Genomic DNA, 24557 nt, shown 5'->3' on the forward strand with positions numbered 1-24557 from the left:
GTTGGAAAAGAATGCAACAGTCATCTACTCTAATTACATGAAAACTCTTTCTCCCTATTCTTACAGCCCTTATATAGTTATGGGCTTCATTACTTTTCTCTGTGTATGTGTAGATACATTTTCTTTTTTCTTTATTGTAAGCTGGGTTGTATCATAAATGTGGTGTCTGGAGATCATTGTTCTGTTGGCCATCTGATTCCCAAGAAATTAATGACAATATCTAAGAATTTGTTCAATTCAAGCTGAGTGTCATTTTGTTCATATAAGCATCCCACTGACCTATGACTGTCACAGATCAGGCCTTAATATACCTCTGTGTGTGAGTTGTGATGGTAACAGAAATAATCAGTTCCAACTGATAAAGAATTATCTAAAAAATTATGCACAATAGTGTGCATTTGGAAGAACATTGGCCTGGGAATCAAAAGACCTGGCTGTTTCTTGTCCTGATCTAACGTTACTGGATCTCTTATTTCCTCATATGTAAAATGAAAAGCTTAGATTTGATGATCTTTAAGGTCCTTCCATCTCCATTTTATGACGTACATTTAAATTATATCTTTAAGTATAAGTAATAACATAATTATATTTGGTTAACTATTAGAGCTCACATTAAATTTAGAGTAGAAATGCTTATAAACAACAGGTTGCAATTATAATGCTGATGGCTGAACACTTCCCATTAACTTCTCAGTGGAAGCTGTCTAATTGATTTACACAAAATTTTTCATCTTTCCTGATCTGCTAATCCTAAAGACCTTTCAGCAGGAATATGTCAACTGATATCAAAGTGGTTATAATACATTTTAATTAAATATTATGCCTTTTAAAATATGAAGCTGAAGGTTTTCTTTTTCTTCTTATTCTCAAAGATTTTTGAGTGTGTGTGTGTGTGTGTGTGTGTGTGTGTGTATCAGAAAGAACATAATCTTTTGACAATACATTATCTGGAAGTAATATTCTTCAATTCCATGCATTTCTCATTGAAAATAAGTTAAAAATGACTTCAGACCATGTGATAATTCTGCTTAAAGAATTCCTGCCACACCTAGCCCATATTTCTATATAAGCTAAGGAAGAGCCAGTAGGTGTCAGCAAAGGAGCCTTAAAGAAATGGAGGTGAAAGAAAGTCACTTAGCACTTTCAGGTAAATTAAAAAAAAAAAAATTAACAGGGTAGCTTACTACTTCAGCTGAATTTATCCAAAGTGGAAGAAAGAAGAAGTAATGAGAGATATTGAGTTTCTTACTCATTTCAAAGAAAGTTGATTCTTGTTAGGCATTTTCATTGAATGAAAATATCAACATCTTGCTTATGAGATCAGAATAAAACAGTAGCTAAATCTTCTACTTGTAACACAGACAGATGATACTACAGTTTCCAAGAATGATGTTTTAGGATGTAAGATCATAGATCCAGAAGGGACATTAGACCCTTTAGGTCAACCTTCTCATTTTAAAAATGAAGAAACTAAGCCAAGGACAAGTATTCTAAATGGGAATTTAACTGAAGTATTATCTACCTTCAAATGCACTACATTATTTACTAAGTAATATTACCTCTCAATTTGTGAGGTTATGGGTATGGGTCTGTCTGTCTAGGAGGCACTATTGGTAATGACAAATTCCTACAGGGGATGGAACAAATAGCATAGCCCCATACTACCTCTGTTATGGAATGTGTAGATTTTCAAAGGGAAAACAGAATATATTTGCAAAAAAACACCATGATCAGATAGTATGTACTCTTTTCTTAGTGCTTTCTTTTCATGAAAGACCACAGAAAATCTATGAGACATTTCCAAATATTAGTTAATTCTAGCTATAACCTAATAATCAAAATAACATTGTAGAGAGAATAGCACTCAAAGTCAGGAAAATCATGTGCTAATACTGGAATTTACTAGTTATGTGAACCTGGACTAGTTAATTAACCTTTCTGTGTCCTAGTTTAATCATGCATTAAATGAATACAATAACACTTCATTGAATCCCTCACAGGCTTTGTGTGTGTGTGTGTGTGTGTGTGTGTGTGTGTGTGTGTGTGTGTGTGTGTGTGTGTGAAAGAAGTATTTAGTATTTCTTAAAGCACCAAATAAATATTTTCTCAGCGAAAATTGCCTAACTGATTTAGTGTGATTTTGTATGATGATATCTGCTTTTATTTCTCTGTTTCATTTATTTATTTATTTATTTATTTATTTATTTATTTATTTATTTATTTATTTATTTATTTATTTTTTATGACTGGACTGCTTAAAGGAAGCACAAGAGGATAGGTGTTGACTTCCCTGTGCTATCCTTTTTATATACATTTTTACTTCTGGTCACACCTAACTTTGTATTGACAAGAATACAGAATCTAGATATTTTCAGTGCCTGCTTGTCTTGCTTTCCCCCGCTCTTTCTCTGATGTTCTTTCAAATCCATTTTTAACTCCAGATAACTGGATGGTGGCAAAGACTTCAGATTTAATTAAGCTATGGACTAATGATCTAGAGAGAACATTTAGCATCACTTCAGGAATATTCCTATTAGATTTGCAAATTATAAAACAAATGACTAGGAAAATATGAGAAAAAGAGTTGATCATGTATTTAGGATGGAACTTCTCTACAGATTCTGTGTCCCCTTCCCATCCTTAGTAGATAATATATTATTTTTTTTCTCTGTTATCCCTAAGTTGTATAATTGCTTCTAATGGATCAAAACAAAATGACCTATAAACATAATTAATCCTTTCTAAAACTGTTTGATAGCTTTCAGCCATATCCATGCACAGCAAAATAGTGATGGATTAGTTATAAAATGACTCATTAGGTGACAGCTGAGAAAAATTGAAATTGAATGCATGTAATAGTTACCTTAGAGAAATGTAAGTAAGTAAGTAAGTAAGTAAGTAAGTAAGTAAGTAAGTAAGTATGTAAGTAAGTAAGTAAAACTTGGACAAGCTTTACAAAAAGTGAACTGGAATAAATGGGCAGATTCAATGGGAAGAGACAGTATATGTGATACTAATTTATACGGAAAGAGGTCCTAGGACCCTTCTAGTTTACTCTAGATGAAGTTGGCCCTCCCCCAAGCCTGAACGATGAAGCAGGTCATCTGACAACTTATTTTAGTTAATTTATTTTTAATAATCAGGTGTTCAGGATTTTTTCCCACTTCAGTGTGGCATTTAATAAGCCTGATTACATGGTAGTGATGATAAAGGTTGGGTAGTGTAGTAACCCAAAGAGAAAAGAGATATATGTTATATGTCTTTGAGAAAAGGGCTTATAGTCAATTCCCCCCCCCAACAATCAGAATATCACATTAGATATCAAAGTGATCCAAATCCAATCCAAATCACCAAATCCAATTGAGACCTTAGAGTACTAAAGTGACTTTCTCAAAGCCTAAAGCTCATGGTCTTTTCTCGAGGTCACAGAATGTTAACCCATTTCTTGCTAAAAGTGGTGATAAATTGGAATCAAATTGAACCCTGATCCCAGACTCACAGAGGCATTTGAGATCACCATGCTCAAGGTCCTCATTTTTCAGAGGAAAAAATGGATACCCAGAGTTAATGTCACTTCAGAAACTAGAACAGATATCTTCTGAAACCTTGCAGAATGGACTCAATAATCAATTTCCAGCTGTGGAGAACATCTTATCACTGGTCCTACTAGGATAGAAAACCCTAGTTTCCTGCCTCAGGATGAGAGGTGTCCCTTTGGTCCTTCTAAGTATAATCTGATCACATGTTCATGATTATCCTTACCTGCAAGTTTCCTAAAGAAAAGTTTGTGGAGCAAGGGTAAGAGCAACACTTTTGAAGTTAATACAAAAGGGTAGAGAATCTTCCCAGCATGGAATGGCCCAGGAGGGATGCCTCTCTTCTGTAGTTTTGTCTTGCATAAAAGGCTTGCCTTCTAACTGTGAATAATTGGGCCACTTTTAGGCCACGCTTGTCTGACAGATTCCTTGTTAACTGGTATCAGGAAAAACTTGCTTCCTGAAGAGCCAGAGCTTACATTCTAAGTCACCTGTGAAGCTATACCTCTGAGCTCCAGCAAAATCTTCTTCAGAAGAATATAAGTGCTCTTAGAGGCCCTTTAAATTTCCTGCCTTCTGCCAAATGCATTTCCCTTGAACAAAGTTCAACATACTTCATTCTGTTTTCAACATAATTTGGCCTTTTTTGTGAAAAATTTAAATATTTTGAAAATTTATTATAGAAATTTGTAGAGTTACATCAATATTGAAATAATGCACTTGTTTTAGTTTTCTTATGGAACAGTATTATGATCAGAAGACTATGGCAACAGTTCTATAATTGATAGAGGGAGATTTCTCCGTGTGACTTTCCTACATCATGAACTACAGGCCCTAATTTTTCTTATTATTATAGATTTTAAATATTTTTTTTGTTTTTTGATAGCTTGTTTTTCTTTTGTGGAGAACTTTCTGATTATATTCATTATCTGCTGTGTGATGAATCTTTTTTTCTCAGATATTTGATCACTTCTCTATCTTTCCATTGTTTCCATTGAACTATTGTCTGAAACTTGACACATAGATTTTTCCAAGTTAGCTGTTTCCTTTATAATTTAAGCCACATTGCTTTTGTTTGTGTAAAATCTGTTAACTTTATATAATCTATATTTCTCTTTTTGTCTCCTTTTATCTGTTTTGGTCCTCTAATATATTTGTAGTCAACAAGTCTGAGAATCATCAGCATAAAAATGATAATTGAATATAAGAGAAATGAAAAATTATCAAGCAAGATAATAATAAATTAAGAAGAGAAGGGGCCCCAGGACATAGCCTTCTGGGACATTCATAGTATAAGGGTTTAAACTCAATGAAGATTTAGCAATGAAAAATAAGGAGTGGTGATACAGATAGGCAGGAGGAGAAACCTGGAGAGAAGAGGGTACTTGGGAAAAAATAGTGAATGATACTTTCAAAGACTACAGAGAGGAGGAGGAGAATGGAGGTTGAAAAATAAAAGTTACTAAATTTAGCATTTGGAAAGAGTTGTTCAGTGGAATGATGAAATTCAAAGATAGATGATAGAGAGATAAGAAAAGAATGAAGTAAAAAGAAATAGAATCATTGATCATTGATTGCAAGTGCATTTTTCAAGGAATTTTGCCACACAATGGATGAAAGAAATAATAATAACTAAAATAATTTGTTGGATCATCTAGATGGCATAGTGCATAGAGTGCCAGATTTGAAGTCAGGAAGACTTAAAAAACCCTGAAGTTCATAGTAAACCAACTAATGATCAAGAAATTCAATGAGAAACCATATTAAGTGACTCCATCTACCTCATAACTTACCAAAAAATAAGATAGAGCAAATGCTGAGCTAGATAAATCAGATTCATGACATTATCCTGGTGGGTGGATCCACCACATCCTCAAAATTCAGAAGTTTCTGCAAGACTTCTTCTATGGCAAGGAGCTCAACAAGAACATCAATCCTGAGGAGGCTGTTGCTTATGGTGCAGCTGTCCAGGCTGCCATTTTGTCTGAAGATAAATCTGAAAATGTGCAGGAATTATTGATGTTGAATGTGACTCTTTTTTCGCTCAGAATTGAAATTTTTGGAGGAGATTTGACAGTTTTGATCAAATGTAATACCATTCCAACCAAGCAGACACAGATCTTTATCACATATTCTGAAAACCAACTTGATGTGCTTATTCAGGTTTATGAAGGGGAGAGCGCAATGACAAAAGATAACAACCTGCTTGGCAAGTTTGAGTTCATAGGAATCACCCCAGTACCCAGAGGTATTCTACAGACTGAAGTAACATTTGCCATTGATGCAAATGACATCCTTAATGTTTCTGCTGTGGATGAGAGCATAGGCAAATGACAAAGGTCATCTGAACAAAAAAGACATTGAATGTATGGTTCAGGAGGCTGAGAATGAGAAGCAGAGACACAAGGTATCTTATAAGAATTCTCTTGAATCATATACTTTCAACATGAAGGCTACTATGAAGGATGAAAAACTGTGGAGCAATATTGGTGATGAAGAAAAACAAAAGGTCCTTGACAAATGTAATGGAATAATCAACTGGCTGGATAAGAATAAGATGGCTGAGAAGAATTTGAGTAAAGGCAGAAAGAGAACATCTTCAAAACCATCATCCCTAAGCCATACCAGAATGCAGGATGTATGCCAAGAGTCTTGCCTGGTGGGTTCCCAGGGGATGAAGTAGCTATATCTAAAGGTGCTTCTTCTGGAAGAGGTTGACTACATGTACCAGAAGAAAGAGCCTTCCACATACCTTTCTAAAAATTGAAGAACTTAGATTTGTAGCCAAGGCAGTAGTAGTTTAAAATATTTAAGCTACTATGTAAATCTGGGCATTCTGAAAACTTGAATGTGTGCAGAGGGAGAGAAGGAAACAACATTGCACTTTTATCAACACAGTAATAAATAAATGGAAATGTGATTCTTGTTCTGAGAATAAATTCTATTTAAATTGGAAAAAAAGATTATTAGCAGTAGAAAAAAGAGGGCCCTTCTAGGAATATAAGTACATTTTTGGGGGGCTATCAGAAATAGGATGCAGGTAGAGAAAGGAGGAGAAAGAACTAACATTTATTAAGTGCCTATTATGTGCTGTGCTAAGTGATTTTAAAATGTTATTTTACTTGATCCCAAAAACAACTCTGTGAAATATGTGCTACAATTAATCTTATTTTACAGATAAAGAAAGTGATAGGGAAAAATGAATTGACTTATTACATAAGCAGCATGCGCCTGAGATTGGATTTAACTGACCTCAGTTCCTCCTGATTCCAGGTCTAGCACTCTATTTGCTGTGCCACCCAGCTACCTTTCATGGACTCTGAGACTCTTTGCCAGAGGTAGTAGAATGGAGGTATCCCTTATGGAAATTCCAGGGGGATTAGGAAGTTCCAAGGTAGAAATCTTGGATATTTTGGGGAGACCATTAAACAATAATAAATATAATAAAAATAAATTTAGCACTGGAGTTCTCAGATCTAGGGACTCTGAGGTTCAACACTATGTTCTGAGAAACTAATGAGTACTCAAAACAACTAGCACTCTATATTTTAAAGACTCATAAGGATCTGACTCAAGCAAAGCTGTCCACTCCACTCAAAATTGCATCTGAGCTAAACTTGACCCTAGTACAAAATAGCAATTCAGGAATTAAACCTAGAAATATAAGTAAATCTAAGCATACATCAATGAATGTTTAAAATCATTGAAAATATGACTCCATAATTCTAAGGAAAGACTTGAAGGAAAAAAAAGAAAGACTATTGGATAGCGTGTATATGAATATCAAGAAGAAAAGAAGCAAGAGGTTAAAAATTAATTAAAAAGTAAAGAATTCCAAATAATATTTTCATAGAGAAAGTAATAATCCTTACTCCACAAATGGGCTTTCTCCAAATTAGAATAGTCCAAAGAAATATCAAGAAATCATAAATATAAACTGCCTAAATATATTAAACCCAGAGGAGAAAGTAAAATCATGATAGTATATCCTGAAAGAATCATCAAAAGTCCTAGGACTGTTAAGGCCAAAATCTAGTACTTCCAGCTCAAAACTAACTAACTAACTAAATAAACAAACAAATAAATAAATAAATAAATGAGTGAATGAATGAATGAATGAATGAATGAATAAACAAACAAACAGATAGATAGATAGATAAATAAATACCGTCATGATTTAGAAAGCAAAAGAAATTGTTCAAATACCAAGGAATTATAATCAGAATCACACAATATTGGCATTTTTTTAAATGGAAGGAGACCTTGGAATACAATATTGTGAAAGTCAAGAGATAATAGACAGGAACTTTGAAATTCAACCAGAAAAGTTCAGAAAAAAACAGAATAAAGCATTGGGAAGGCAAATTAATTTAATGAATTTCAGGGAGTTTATGATGATTTAATGCTAACAGTTTAATAGAAGAAACAAGAGTACCTTCTGCAATTTATCTTTAAAAAAAAAAAAAAGAAAAAAAAGACTACTTTGTTTTTCTTGGCTACCCATTAGATCTGCCTGCTTACTGTTGCTTCTTGGAATTTCATATTTGATTTACTCCTAAGAGACTGAATGCTGTTCTTACTTCTACCCTGCATTCAGGAGACCCCTCAAATTCAATTGCTATTAACCTTTCTGTACCTTTCCCTGTGGATTTTCTATGAATCATGGAATTATTCATGAGCTTCTTTTGATGAATAAGTTACTGATAAACAATGCAAAATACTTTCACTCAGCACTGCACTACATAGAATAAGTCAATAATATACACAGTATAATACATGACAGCTGAAGTCAGAAATCTAGGCAGTTCTGACACTTCTCTTCTTTAGTGAGGGGAATAGTCCAAGGTTGTTAATGCTCACTTATGAGATGTCTTGTTTTCAAAAAACATGAACATAATTCCTATTAGATCCAAGGCACCATGTATCTATTTTTTTCATGTCCTGAGGGATACAAATCTTTGAGGCTCAAGGCATTTTGGTTGTGTTCATATATTTGATTGGTTCTGACTGAATATTGCAAACTGCTTATTATGTTGTTTGAGAAGTTAAGTGAGTGAATGACAGAAATGAGTTTTATTTGACAAAATAAGGTCTCACATTTTTTTTTGTATATGAGTTCATTTGCAAAGATCATTTTACTATATAGATTTGATGCAGCTCTTTAGAGTAAATTATAATAAAACTATAACTTTTTTTCAGATTTAAAAAGATCCATAGAAGGTAGGGAAGGATGGGGAGATTTTTATGGAGTGTTGAAGAACCAAGAAAACAATATATACAATGACTATAATAAGATGTGAAAACAACAGGAAAATATAGCTGAATTCAAATTGGTATGCCTAATTTGAGAGAACAGATCCTACAATATATTCCCCACCTATTAATGGAAAAATGGATTTATACTGCATAGAGTATTTCAGATGATGTCAGAAATATTGACTTAGTTGCTTTTCTTTGTTACAAGGGAAGTTTCAGTCACTTTGGTACATTAGGAAATGATTGTAATGAATATAAACAGAAGGCGTAATTTTAAAAAGCTTTTTTAAAAAGTTAAAATAAAATCTGTAGTGAGAATAAAATGAAAGTTTTATTATTTATAATTATGAAGTTATTAAAAACTAAAGATCCTCATAGCCACCCTGGGAGGTAGGTATTATTTTAACCCTCTTTTTACAAATGAGAAATCTAAGACAAACCGGTTAAGTTACTTGCCCAGAATTAAATAGTTATTAAGAGTCTGAGGTTAGATTTGAACTTCAATCATCCTGGAGCTCTAAACACTAGACCACTTAACTATAGGGAAAGAGAGATAGATTTATGTGCAAGCATTTGGGACGAGTGTGTGTGTGTGTGTGTGTGTGTGTGTGTGTGTGTGTGTGTCTGGGTATGTGATGAACAAACATTGCAGTTAGAAAATAAGTTGGTCTGAAAATTGAATTAAAGTAGAGTATTGGGCCAGATTACTTTCTGGAAAGTTAATAGTATTTTTGTTACTTCAAACTGCTGTTATCAAGATCACATACATTCAGAAATATTGATGTGTGTGCATATATATAAATATTAATATCAATCAGCATATCTCTATATATTAATATTAGCATTATAACTTTAAAATACCACAGTCTTCAATGAATCAAAATAATTACTATTCCAAAGAACAATGGAAAGACCTAAGAGGTGTATCAGTATATTCTGGGCAAAAAATTTAAAAGGACTTTTTTTTGAAAAGTGAAATCTAGAAAATGCTAAAGCAATCAGAAGAAGCTCCCAGAATATTAGGCTGTCCCCTTATGGATCAATCTATGGAAAGAAACAAGAATTCTATAAATTGAGTACATCTAGAATATTAACATAACAGGAAAACATGTGCCTTCATTTCTCTAATTATGCCCTAATTACCCTAGTTCAGGTCCTCATTACCTCTCATCTATCTGTCCATTGCCCTAGTTTCTTCATCGATCTTCCTTCAGTGAACTTTTCCTTTCTGCAGTCTATCAACTGTACATTTTGATATTCCTAATGCACAGATCTGACTTTGTAACTCTCCCACTTAATAAACTTCAGAGATTTCTATTGCTTCTTAGATTTAATGTAATTTCTTCTTTGTGATATTGAAATCTCTCTGCAATCTGGTTTCAGATTGTCTTTCTAGTCTGATTACTCATTATTTCTCTTTAAACAAAATACATTCCAGACAAACTAGCAAACTGTCAGACTTGCTATTTTTCTTATGTATCATTTTATTGTCCACCTTTGTGTCTTTGCACAGGCTATCCTTCATTCCTGAAATAGTCCTTCCCCTTTTCTCTATAGTCTTTTAACCCATATCTTTCTTTAATACTCAAGCTAAATATGATCCTCCTTTAAAAGGCTTTTCATGGTTTCCCTCTTTATTATATTTTCATGTAGCATGAGAATAATGAAAGGGAAGCTCACTCAGGAGTCAAGTAGTGCTCAAATATTAGCACTAGAGGCAAGTACTAAATTCAAGAAAAGTTTCTACATCCTGACTTTGGGACACTGCGAAAATTATTTAAACTGTGCCTTCAACAACTGTATAAAACTAAAATTTATAGAACAGATAATAAACAGCTTTTGTAAATGTTGTTTCTACTAGGAGTTACATATACAGATGCTATCACAAGTCTCGTATAAAATAACCCAAATTTATATTTACTTATCTATAAATATTGTGTTTCCTTTCCTTTCCTACATATGTGAACTCCTCCAGGGCAGGAATTGTCCATTTTTATCTTTGAATTCCCAGTGCCTAACATATAGAAGACACCTAGTAAATTCTTGTCAGGCTTTTTAATTAAAGGCAAAAACCATGAAATACTAGATTCCTAAAAATATAAGCATTTATAGGCTGAAATGATAACAGTTCACGATGATAATGTCTAGTCCTGCTATCTAGCTACATACATAAAAAACTTAACTATAGCAGAAAACCAACACATGGTGGGCATCTGCAAAAAATCTGCCAAAACACAGTTTGAAAAACATGCTATATTCATGGGTCACAAAATAAACAGAGACATAACAAAACAGACTGCCAAAGGATAACAAACATTTGAATATAAACTAAAAGAAACTTTGCAGACACAGCATAACAAAATGTCCAATTAACAAAACTAACCATATGCTACCACCAGAATAGTTGGACACATTGTAAAAATAAAATAAAATAAAATAAAATAAAATCATGCACTAGGTGCAAAAAGATCTCTGGTAAAATAGCTATCAAACTAAATGGAACCATTGTCAAAGTGATATGCTACTTAGTTAAAAGTATAATCTCTATAAATGGTCTTCAGTTGAACAGTTATCAATAAGTGAAGCATCCTGAAGTGGAAAAAAAAAAAAAAAACTGCAGCAACTGCTGATATAAGATTAACAATGATCTGTTAGTTATCTAATCTTTTGATTTAATGATAATGATAAATAACACTCCTAAAATTATTTACCAATATTTTAAGAACTTATTATTCTATGTGGTGAATTGGAATTGGAATATGAATATGGATTTAAATCATATCAGCAACTTACCATCTTAGAAAGAGGTTCAGTGATTTGACTTGGGTCACATAGCCAGTATGTGTCAGTGGCACAATTTGAACCTAAATTTTCACAGCTTTGAGATTTGGTTTCTATCCACTATGATGTGGTGGTTCTATTTTTCTGTAACTAGATGTTTATACTCCCAAAGGAATGTCTGTATTAACTTTTTATGCCCCTGAAGTTTTGATACTTTGGAGCAAAGTCTATTTTGTTCTATCCAGGTTCTATTTCTGTAACATCATAATGCATTGATTTAGTGTGGGAATTTAATTAGCTTCATGAATATAGCAAAATAGTATATATTTGTATACTTAACATTTTAAATTTTGTAGTCTGCATCCTAAAAATGATTTTATGCCTTTTCTTGCTCTGGTGTTCAGCAAAAATGAATAGAAATTTGATCTGTCTCAAGATACTGTGTAAAGTGTACAGGGTTACTATATTTTCCCTTACATCATGGAATTGTACTTTCTTGTCTATGGAAACATCGGGGATGTGGTGTCACTACGTTGCACTGGACCTGGCTTCAAGAAAGAAGAGAATCTAACCCAGGAGGCCCTTAATGTAAAATGGATGAGAAGCATAGAATTGAATGTTCTTAAAGACATCCTTGGATATTTTAACACCTGCATTGTGAGTCTCTCCTGATTCCTCTTCACAAAGAAAGTTAAGTCTCTCTGGTTTGGTTACTATGCTATGTGCTGCTATTGCTTTGTTCTGTGCTGAAATATTGATCAGAAAAGGCTGAATTAATCTCTCAGAAATCCCTTTTGGCCCAAAGAGCATTTGCAATCTCCCAATTTCTCATTCATAGAGAAATGGATACTACATAATTAATAGGAAAACCACAAAAAGACATAGTAAATATGATTTTTCTTCAAATAGACATGTAGTATTACATACTATATGCATATATCATATTTGTTGTTTCTAAACTCTTTGATAATCCTTTGAATGTGTAATTCTTATATAGTCTTAGGTGAATTGCAATTCCTTGGCTATCATTTCAAGCATGGAATTTTGAATTCTACTTAAAGAATCTTTTCTTAGGCAAAATATTCTTTATTGATAATTCAAAGTATTTATCATTCAAAAATCAGTCAGTACTCTGAAATGAAATGAGAAAGGGGTGTTTGATTTTCTCAGGCAATTCTGTTTTAACCATTAGTGTTCACTCAACTGGAACAGTAAGACTAAAAATAATCCAATTAAGTAACAGTAATATATTTTAAGTCAGTACTGAACAGATGGCAAAGTGCCATCCATTCATCATTAATTAATGTTCATTTAGCACCCACTGAGAGAATATTTCTGCACTAGGTGCTTAGAGAAGAGAGTGCCATTTTCTACACTACAAGCAACGGAGATCTAGCCAATATTATAATATGTGATTTTTTAAAATAGGGCAAACTTTACCTTAAAAACTGAGAATTCCAAGAATATTTTCACACTGTCTAAAACAGCTGGAGAATCCTAGTGAAATGGAGATGAGGTACTATGACTTTTACCACTTAAGAGTCACAAGAAAGCTAGAGTTTATATTTCTCTTCCCTTATTTATTATGGTAAGCATATACAACTCCCAAATAAATATAAATATAAGTAGCATTCTTTCTGGAGTTATAAAACTGTCCTATACATACTCCATTGAAAATTCTAGGGGGATCTATTATATATGTTCAAACATGCAATTATGTACACAATACACAGAAAGTTATGTAGTTATAGATACAATATACATATAAATGTGTACTGTGTATGAGTCTATGTAATATATGTAATATTATATGTAAATAAATAATATGTGCTTATATGCATATGTATAAGTTACATACATATGTGTATATATTTGCTCATTTTCCTTCTCCCTTCCTCCTTCCCCCAACCCTTTTGCCTATTATATATAAACTTTGTGTCTTTGGATTCTATATATTTATGATACTTGTTTAAGTAATTTGTTGGTTGGAGCTTGAACACATTGATATGTTTGGTTATTATAATCTCCCCTTTACAAAAATATAAGTGTTTCTGATCAATAAAAAAAAATAGAGGATAATTTGGAAAAGGGCTGACAAAAATCAAAACATATTATTGTTTTCTCAGAAATAAAATAGAATACTGCTACTTTTCTTAGCTCTCAGTATTTTCTGCTGTTGTCCTTCATAATGGATTTTCTTTCCTTTTTTTTTTCTTTTGTTATGCTTTCTTTCCTTGTTTGTCCTAGTTTTTATTGTTTTTTCCATCTTAGCTGACAACTCTTGTCATCTCCGCCTTTGTGATGTGTGTTTTTATCAATTCCTTATTTTTCATTTCCACTAACATCCTCTTCTGCAAGCCTGTGATGTCAGGGACTAGAAGAAGTTGTTAATGACATTGAGAGGTGGTTAGGGAAGGAGACTTTAGTCAGAGACCACTCACCAATTTCAAATCCAGATTGATCCAACAGGAGAGCTATCTGTACCACAGCCTAGCAAAGGAAAAAGGAAGTGCTAATAAGCTGAAGAACTTAACAAAGCAGGCATGCTCTGAGAAGCTGTGGATCTCAGAGGAGTGTTATGGAACTGAAGTTATTATAATGTTTTGAAAACTCCACCATCATAAACTAGATACTCCATTGAGTATGAGCTGGTCATTGGCACCTATTAGAAAAATCAAATTGAAAAGAAAAGAAAATAAGTAAAAAAAAAAACAACAAAATGCAAGCAAACAACAACAAAAAGAGTCAGAACATTATGTTGTGATCCACACTCAGTTCAACAGTCCTCTCTCTGGGTGTAGATGGCTCTCTTCATCACAAGATCATTGGAACTGGCCTCAATCATCTTATTGTTGGAAAGAGCCATGTTCATCAGAATTTATCATTGTATAATCTTGTTCTTGCCATGTTCAATGATTTCCTGGTTCTGCTCATTTCACTTAACATCAATTTATGTAAGTCTCTCCAGGCCTATTTAAAAATTATTCTGCTGATCATTACTTATGGAAACATAATATTCCATAACATTCATGTACTATAACTTATACGACCATTCTCCAACTGATGGGCATCCACTCAGTTTCCAGTTTCTTGCCACTACATAAAGGGCTGATACAAACATTTTTGCTTATGTGGGTCCTTTTCCCTCCTTTAAGATCTCTTTGGGATATAAGCCCAGTAGAAACTCTGCTGGATCAAAGTTTGATCCAGCCCAGTTTGATAACTTTTTGAGCATAGTTCCAAATTGCTCTGCAGAATGTTTGGATCTGTTCACAGTCTGGATGAGATGTTGAGCTCTTGTTAGCTTAATGGGACCATGGATAGAATATTAATTTTAGAGTAAGACCTGAGTTCAATTCTAGCTTCAGTTACACACTAGCTGTTAATCTTGAACAAATAACTTGATCTCTCATTCTCATCTAGTAAAATGGGGAATGATGATAAAAATCTATCTTCCAGTGCTATTGTGAAGATCAAATGAGAAGATAATCATACTATTTGAAGCTTCAATATGCCATCTTAATATTATTTATAATCATTATCATTATTATTTGTTTCCTTTTCAAATCTGTTCATCTGCTACCACATCAACCTTTCTAAAACATTTGCTATGATAGTGTAATTTTCTTTACTCAGTAAATTTCAATAGTTCCTCCCGAGGAGACTCTTAGGGCCTGGAATTTAAGGCCTACATAATTTGTCCTCAGTTTATTTTCCCACCATTGTCTTTCGGCTTTACACACCATTCTACTCAGGATTAAATAGCTTATTTAGTTTTATTACACCATACTTTTTTTCTTTTTCTTACCTCCATGACGTTGTCATTCATCCTATTAGTAATTTACAAAATTTTCAAAGCTCTTTTAAATATTACTGTATTTAAATATTAAATAATATTAAATATTACTCTGTGAAGTTAGATCTAAAAAATCACTAGCTGCAAGTGATTGTCTTCTCTTGCAGTTGTAAGAAGAATGCTAGATTTGGAAAGAGAAGACAGCTATTACTGAGATCTTGAATAAGTCCTTTGACCTTTCTGAGGTCCAATTTCCTCTTCTGTAAAAGTAGGGCAAGGTGGCACTCGAATCTAAGTCTTTGTTCTCTTACTTCACTGAATTGAGAGTCTAGATTAGAATCCTGGGTAGTTTATTTATTTCGTTTTTACAACCTTCCATGTACTCCATTGTCAGTCAGTATCTCTGTTAAAGGTTGACTCCATATAATAGCTGTTCCCTACTCTAATGCTATAGGATAATGGGATCATTTGACATTTCATCACTATATTGATTGACTTAGCATTTTATACTTGATAATTTCTCAACTTAACTCTACTTTCCTCTCCTCTCTTTTGGAGAGGTGGGGGGGGTGGTGGAATATTTAACCTCCTTTAAACCTTCTTTTACATAAAGCTTAGAATCTTTCTGGTGAATCAATCCTAGAAGTAAGAGATATTGGAAAATATTTCTTGTTGAAGATGAGATTTTAGCTGAGACTTGAAGACAACAAAGGACATGAAGAAACAGAGATGAAGAGGAAGAACATTTCAGGCATGTAGGATAAAGAGTGAAAATGCTTAGTCAGGAGGAATGTTTTATGAGAAGAAGAATAATGAGATCAGTGGCACTAGGTAATGGAATACCTGGAAGGGAGTATAAAGCACAGGGAGCTTAGAAGGTAGGGTAAGGGTAAGTTATAAAGAATTTTGAATGACAAATAGAAAATTTTATATTTCATCTTATAGGCAATATTCACTAGAGTTTATTGAATTTATTTGTGTGTGCGTGTGTGTGTTGGGGTGGGAAAAAGCAAGTCACAGCACAAGTATTGTACTTTAGAAAGATCACTTTGATAGGAAATAGAATTATCTTTGTTATACTGAAGCCATTTTAATGATGATTTTGACCATAATAATAAAAAGGCTTTTTGTTCACTTGCCCCGCATAAAAGGTTAATATCTTTGAATTGGGCAACTTTCCACCTTATTCTTTAGAAATATCTATACAAAGTATATTTTGTGGTTTAAATAGAGCCCTTAAGGATTGTAGGGAATGAATTTCACTGAAAGTCCTGTGAAATGTGGACCACTCAGTATAATCACATATCTGAGAAACTTCTACCTTCATACAAAATTTGACCAAAATTCATTTAAAATTACAGGAAATATGTCCATTTGAAAATGTTTTATTGGTAACCATTTTATTTCAAGAGAGTGAGAGTGAATTGTCAAACAACTCACAGTTAAAATATGTGCTGCTCTCCTCTGCTCCAAAGACATAAACAGTTTAATCACAACCAAATATTTTTATATTTTGACATCATAAAACATATAAACAAAAAGACAAATATAAAACATTATGCAGTCATTGAAACAGCCCTTCATGCATTTAACTAAGTATAGTGAACACTGAATTTTTTCCTGTCATTAATTTGTGGTATAAAAGCTTTTCATTCCTTCTTTAGGCTTTCTCTACTTGAAAATGAAGTGGAAAACTCACACATTTATACATATGTATAATTCTAGTTCACTATTCTGAATTTTAAAAATACATTATAGTACTAAGAAAAAGAAAGAACATGTCAAGGCTCTGCATATAATTTCCCCAAATGTTAGTTTAAAAAAATAAAAGTTGAAGCTAGTTAGTTTAAGCCTGATTAGGGCTCAGAGCCTGACTGCTTTGATCAGTGTAAAGTTTCAGTAAGTAAAAATTGAATGTTTTTTAATGTGAGGTTGGTGGGCTTTAGTTTCCAATCTGAAGATCCCCTATGAATAGTAGTCTATGATCTCCTACATGCATGACTCATTCTGGACCCTATTGTTTCTGGACATAATTTCAAGGAAAGTGACAAAAACAAACACACAAACAAAAAACATAAGAACACTCTTCCAAATAGGGTCTCCTGATTGAAAAACATTGAATCTCTATCCTATTAATTCCCCAAACTGACTTTCAGAAATTATATAACTTGACTCATACCCAAAATACCTCATAAGTATAGATACATACATATATATATATATATATGTATACTACAATACTACAATAAAAAATGTAATTGGAGTTAATACTTTTATTTCTCTCCTTTATCAATTAATCAATATTACCTATTGTTTTCATTCTTTGTTCTCAAAGGTGACCAGTGACATTATGAGGGCAATGTCTTGCCTTATATGTGAACTAGATTTGAGTGAGGCAGAGATATACAAAGTTACTAAGTAAGATTAGTCTTACTCTCTCCACCAGTTATTGGAGTCCAATGGCAAGGCAACAGTTAAAATTGCTGCTGATGCTCCAGAGTAACTGTGGCTTTTTATCCCCAGTGCTGTGCTAGGCAGCAGGGATTTAAGCAAAACTATCAATCAAGAAGTTAGAATCTATCTGAGGTAGGTATAGCAACTAGATGTCATTGTGGAGGGTGTAGTTTGTCTAACTTTTCCCCTTCATTTTGCTAAAAGTGAAGGAGTTTAACTTCAGGGATCAGTATTTATAAGCTTTCAGTAGAATTGTGGCTCTGACTGGCTAATTTTTCCATGGAAATTCTAAGTGATTTTAGGGTTCTGCTTGGAGGATTTATGGGATCATTCATAAAACTAAACTACTTCAATATCTTGCAAGGGAGGGCTTTTAACTTCCAGCCAAAGTTTCAAGGTCTTGGTGTACATAGTCTGTGAAATACAAAAGCCCTCAAGGCTGTCCACTTAAGTACACTCCAATCTCAAATAATGACATGCCTACAGCAAATGGAAACAAATCCAACAATAAGAGAACCTATCATCAGCAATGGTAGCTAGAACAACAGACACATTTAGCTCTATCTGAATGGAGCAAAGCAGGGGAGAAAAAAAGGTGGTTCTGAATTCTTGGCTTTCTATCTGACTACAAAGTAAACAGTAAGTTTGACCAGGTTCCTGCAGCATTGCAAGGCAGGTACTTTAAGGCAAACAGAAAATTGGATCTGGGCTGATACATAAGAGAATCAGGGACACAAGGCTCCAGCTGCTAACAATTAATTCACACATGGGTTATATAAATATATAAATGCAAGTCACAGATGGCATTGGTAAATATGATCTGAGCTCTTTCTTACCTTGGCAAAGAGGAGTAGGAGAACTGAGGATCATTCTTATACCTACCTCATGGTAAGGAGTAGGAACCACCCAAAGATACTACTAAAGCTAGATGCTCTCCCTTCCTCCTTGTCTCTGAGAAGAGTATCAATCTACGATTATGTCTTCTTGTTGTTGTTCAGTATTATCTGACTTTTCATAATCACATTTGAGGTTTTATTGACAAAGATCCTGGAATGGTTTTCCATTTTGTTTTCCAGTTCATTTTACAGATAAGGAACCGAGGCAAACAGGCTGGCACTTGTCCAGGGTTACATGGCTAATAAGTGTCTTAAGTTAGATATGACCTTAGGAAGACTCATATTCCTGACTTCAGGCCCAAAATTCTAGCCATTATATATATTCTTATAGCTGCTTCATAGAATTATATATTTTTCCCTCAGATGTTAGTAGTCTGAGACAATAGTATCATCTCAAATAAGAAAGGATCCCTGAATGTCGTATATTGACTTGGAAATTTACTAATTAACATTATTTATGTTAAATTGCATATTTATTGATTTTCTTGAACATTACCCAGTTACATTTGTGAATCAGATTGGAACTGGCCACTAACCTCATGGCTAGATTTGAAACTAAGCAGGTCAGAGACAGGTGAGTCTGAATACAAAAAAACAGAAGTTTAATTAATTTCAGATTGAGAAAAATTACATTTGTAAACAGAAGCCTCATTCTTAAGAAAAAGAGTTTTAACACTGCTGTTACTGGGGCCACTTAAGAGTTTGGACCACAACACAATCATTCTTAGGTCTTGAGATACCTCTTATGATTGGTATTTCTTGGGGCAATACAGGCATTCTTGAGCCCTGTGGGAATAGTCATTGTCTCAAGTCTTGGGGTTCATTATTACTTTGTGGGGTACAGAACCAGAGTTCTATGACAGGAATAGGAGTGTAGTACCCGGCAGTTACAAGGAACAGATATTGTGAATATGTCATGGATGGCCTTGGGAAATAGAGGCAGCTAAATCCCTCAGTGAATACCTGGTGCTAGTCAAGCAGTACACTTTGTCAGAGAGTGATATCATTCAGAATGAAAAGGATTATTGCTGTGCCAAGTGCAGAGCACAACCTGCTTGCTGGGCCATAGGTCTAGACAACAAACCTCAGAAATATTTTGATGCATTTTACTCTAAATCAGGACACATACTAAACTTTTGCTGGTTCTTGATGTTTGAAATTTCAGGTCTAGAGAATGGGTCAACATCAAAATAAGAATCCCTAATCCTACATGTTAACTTACTTTTAAGATATCATTATACTGTTATTTATTTTGTTAAATATTTCCCAATTATCCACTTTTTCAATTGGTTTATGGTTGTACTTTGAAGTATTGTAAGTAAAGATGGGAAGGGTAGTCTTTTATATCAAAGTTCCTTAAACTTTGAGTCAGAACCCTAATTTGGTTATGTAAATGGATGTAAGGGTGATAAAATTATGATTTACTATAGTAAATATTTGATTTGTATAGCTATATATCTGGGATAGTGTAAAATTTTCTTGTCAAAAGTAGAAAAAGTATAAAAATCACTATTTTATACTTGCCAGCTTGGGTATTTCTCCCACAAAAGATCACAACAAATAAAATACTATCAAGTAAAACCATTTATCCAAGCAAAACACTAAACAGAAATAGGGTAAATTTTGCTGACTGTAAACAAATAAGAGTATATATATATATGTATGTATATGTATGTATATATATATATATGTATGTATGTATATGTATGTATATATATATGTATATATATATATATATATATATATATATATATATATTTCACTAAAGAGAAGATAAAATCTCATCTTAAACAATAAGATAATTTTACCCAGCTTAAGTCCATTTCCTAGAGTCTCTAGAATTTTAAGTAGGTTCAGGGACAAGATAGAGTAGACTTCCTATGCTTATATACATTTCTAAACTCTTTCTCTGTTACTGCCACTTCCTTGCAGCACCTGAATGTGGGGTATAAGAAGCATAAGAATTACAAGAAGAACCAGCAGCATTCCAGAGCTGTTTGTGAGAAGTATCTTTCCAGATTTCCTTTGGTAACCCACAGGAAAGGAAAGGTAAAACTTTTAGTTGGGGGTAATTAAATGGGCCAACATATCAAAGGGCCAAACCAGGAGACTGATGAGAGACTTAAATGCCTGTTCTGGCTATAATCCTCTTCTCCTTTGAAAGTTTACCTCCATGATAAGCTACATGACCTGCTACAACCATCCAGAAGTGATAGTGCTGCTTGCATTTCTCAGTGTGCAGACCATGCTGTGGGGGAAAAATAACAGCAAAAACCAAAAAATGTGGAATTATTAAGGGAAGGTCAATTCTCCGACAGCCTCCATAGCTATAGATCATAACATTTGAAGGAGTTGCAAGGCAGCCTTTACTGACACAAGTGTTGCAGACTGGGAATGAAATAAATTGGAGGCAGAGAGAAGAGGAGAGAGGTCAGACAATGCAATGGTCTCTCAGTCAAAGAGGTCAAAAAACAGAAACTTCCTCTCAGTTTCCATTCTGCAGGTTTGATTTGGATCTCCAGCAGCCACTATCAGGTGGCTCCCATGTATTGTAATATTCTCTGGAACCATAAAGTAAGTTCTTTATGCAGGTCATATCTGCCATACTGTTCTACCTGTCATACCTTCCTGCCTAGGCAGAAAATATCACAGGTTTGTGCCCCTCCCAGTCTGCTTTGTTGGATTTTGAGGCACACAAAATATTTTCCTTGCCATCTGCTCCTTTCTGGTGTTGTAAATCCACACCTTCTCCTTTTAGGGGGGAAAACTATGCTTGCAGCAGTCTTTGCTGCTTATTGATCACTATATAGGTATATAAAAAATAGATCACATACATTTGGAATGTGTGGAAGGCATATTTTTGGTGGAAGAATAGAAAATTTTCATAAAGAAGATAGTACCTAGCAATTAATCATGAAGAAGTCAAAATATAATATAAGAAATGAGATTGATATACATGATATACATGAGGAGCAGCTAGTATTTAAAACATCAAAAAAAAAAAGGATGGAGTATTACGAATGTAAAATAGAATAGACAGTAGCTGGATCTTATGATTTCTCAAGGGGAATAATTGCAACATGGGCTTCTCTTAACATTATTTTCCTTTGGAGTTATAAAGTCAGTTGAAATTGAGAAATCCTAGAATCTCTTTTATTTCAACTAGAGGAAAAAAGTAAAAACTTTATGTAATTCGGGGCGCTAAGTCCATGGGAGGAAGGCTATTCAAGGAAGAAAACACACAAGATTCCAGCAGAGAATTGCTCAAGAGGCACAAACGTTTCTATGGTTACCTCTTGATAGAGATCCAAAATGACTTGTAGCCACAAGTTAGCTTTGTGCTGCAAATCATATCAGTGTTCTTTCAGTGATAAAAATGTATAGTTTTGGTATCTTAAAATAATATGAGCTTTGTCATATCCAGGTATTGGTACTGTACGTTGTCAATGTAGGAAGAGGAAGTCGAGATGAGGAAAACAAAAGTTTGATTTGAAGGGTTCAGAAAGGCAGAGCAGGCAGTAGATGAAGAGGCCAGTCAAGTCATGTCAGTCAAGGTTTGAAGGATACAAATGGTTTCAGCAGTCAGTGAAAAGTTACAATTTAAAAACATGTAGAAAGCTAGGACCAGGGTATAAGTATATTAGGCTTACAGATGAAGCAAAATAGGTCACCTAGAACTGATAGGTCATTTATTACTTTATTCATACCATAAGTACCTACATTATTCTAAGACTAAACATTCACTACCATTTCAAATACTACCGTAGGTATTTCTCAACCTGAGCCATGATGGTAGAATAAAGGTAGTATTTAAGCTGAACTTTCCCAACATTCCTCTGGGAAAAAACTCTAAAATAATGTGTCAAATTTAATTCTGCACTTTTATAATCAGTGAAACATGAGAATGGGGCATTTTTCCAGTCTAAAACAACTTAGTATGTGGGACACTGGAATGGTCAGAGCATAGCAGAAATGGTGATAATGGCAACAATAACAGCAATAGCTCCAGGAGCTCTCACCAAACAGATTAAAGAAATTATACCAGTGGTCAGATTACAAGAGATCCCTGTGTGAGGACAGTACATAAGATAATGTGCTGCTTGGAAACTTTAATTTCCGTTATCCAGTTCTGAGTTACAGAATGCTAGCTGTAACAAGGAATACAGGTACTGTTCACGATCACAGGGTAAAGTTCCTGATGGTAGTTTCAGGGTGAAAAGAACAGTGCTAGTTCCAAGACTTTTAGTTGTGATGGCAAAGGCACAAGAGCCCTTCCTGCATAAAGACAAGAATGTAGACCAATAGAGAAGTTTCCATACCTCTCTACAGATCATATAACTTTGGAAGCACTGAAAACTTTAAAGGCCTATAGAACTAGATGTGAAAAGAACAGAGCAAAAGAAGAATGAAGTTTGGGACACCTCCAAAGTTGAGCAGAGCCTAAACATAATTTAAAGTCAAAAGTCAAGAAATAGGGGAAAATAAGCAAACAATAATTCAAAATAAACAAACAAACCAAAAAAGTTACCATATTGAAAGAGAAGCTCAAGACAAAAATACAGAAGAGAAAAATGATGTGAAAATATCTACAAGTTAAGTCTCAGTGGGGAAAAAATGCTGATTGGACCCAAAAATAATTCTTTGAAGAGCTTTAAAAAGCAGTAAAAAGAGCATTAAAAAGTAAAATATAATTATAAAGGTGCAACTGGGAAAGAAGCAATAGCAATGCAAAAAATATGAAAAGAAGCATAAAAATATTCAATAAATTAATTACTTAAAAAGTATAGTTCACTAAATGGAAAAAGAGGTAAAAAAAGCTCATCAAAGTAAATACTTCCTTAAAATTAGGAGCGATAAAATGAAAGTTAAAGATAACTCAAAAAGCCAAGAAATACTAAAACAAAGTCAAAGGAATGAAAAAAATGAAGATAGTGCGAAATATATCATAGAAAAGAAACTGACCTGGAATAAAAATTGAATTGACATAATTTGAGAATTACAGAACTACCCAAAAGTCATGATCAAAAAAAGAGAATAGATATATTTCAAGAAATTATAAAGGAAAACTGCTCTGTTTTTATTTTTTACTTCATTTTTCTTTTAAAAAATTAATAATAGCTTTTTGCCTTTCAAAACACATGCAAAGATAGTTTTTTGATATTAACTTTTGCAAAACCTTGTGTTCCAAATTTTTCTCCTTCCCCTGAGCAGCAGATAATCCAATGGAGGTTAAACGTGCAATTCTCCTAACCATATTTTCATATTTATCATGAAAAATCAGATCAAATGGAGAAGAAATGAGAAAAAAAAAACAAGCAAATAAACATACAACATATTGAAAAGAGTCAAGTCCATCACAGTTGATCATAATATAATCTTGATATTTTGTAGAGAATTCCTAAGAAGCTAAAAACTTTGATAACTGGGATGTTTTTCTCCTTCTAAGATTAATCAAAAGTGCATTTAAGCTTGAAATCATGAGAAAACATAAGGTCTTGGCACAATTACTGGGGCATTGTGAAGTTTACATAAGATTGAGTCTCTAGAAACAAACAACATGCTTCAGAGAGCTAGATCATAGAAAACACAAACCAGGATTGGTCAGAGAACAATGCCTTTCATAACAACATATGGTTTTAAGATATATAAGCAGCATGATTTCTCTTAATAAAAGGTTCTGTTGAATTATCAGCCACCTTATCTCCTTATTTTGACCTACCACTAGCCCATTTGTGTTGTTATATATACCATTTTCTCTTGGTTCTACTTACTGCATTTAGTATATGGTCACATCGGTCTTTCCAAGCTTTTCTGAAAACAGCCTGCTAATCATTTGTT

The 24557-nt window shown here is 33.6% G+C and overlaps 1 pseudogene; it reads left to right on the forward strand.

Moving 5' to 3' along the window:
• The first annotated feature begins 1113 nt into the window (after positions 1-1113).
• Positions 1114-6417, forward strand: LOC141549898 (heat shock cognate 71 kDa protein pseudogene; annotated as a pseudogene).
• Positions 6418-24557: the final 18140 nt, after the last annotated feature.

The sequence above is a fragment of the Sminthopsis crassicaudata genome, chromosome 1, assembly GCF_048593235.1.
Source record: "Sminthopsis crassicaudata isolate SCR6 chromosome 1, ASM4859323v1, whole genome shotgun sequence".
Lineage (NCBI taxonomy): Eukaryota > Metazoa > Chordata > Mammalia > Dasyuromorphia > Dasyuridae > Sminthopsis > Sminthopsis crassicaudata.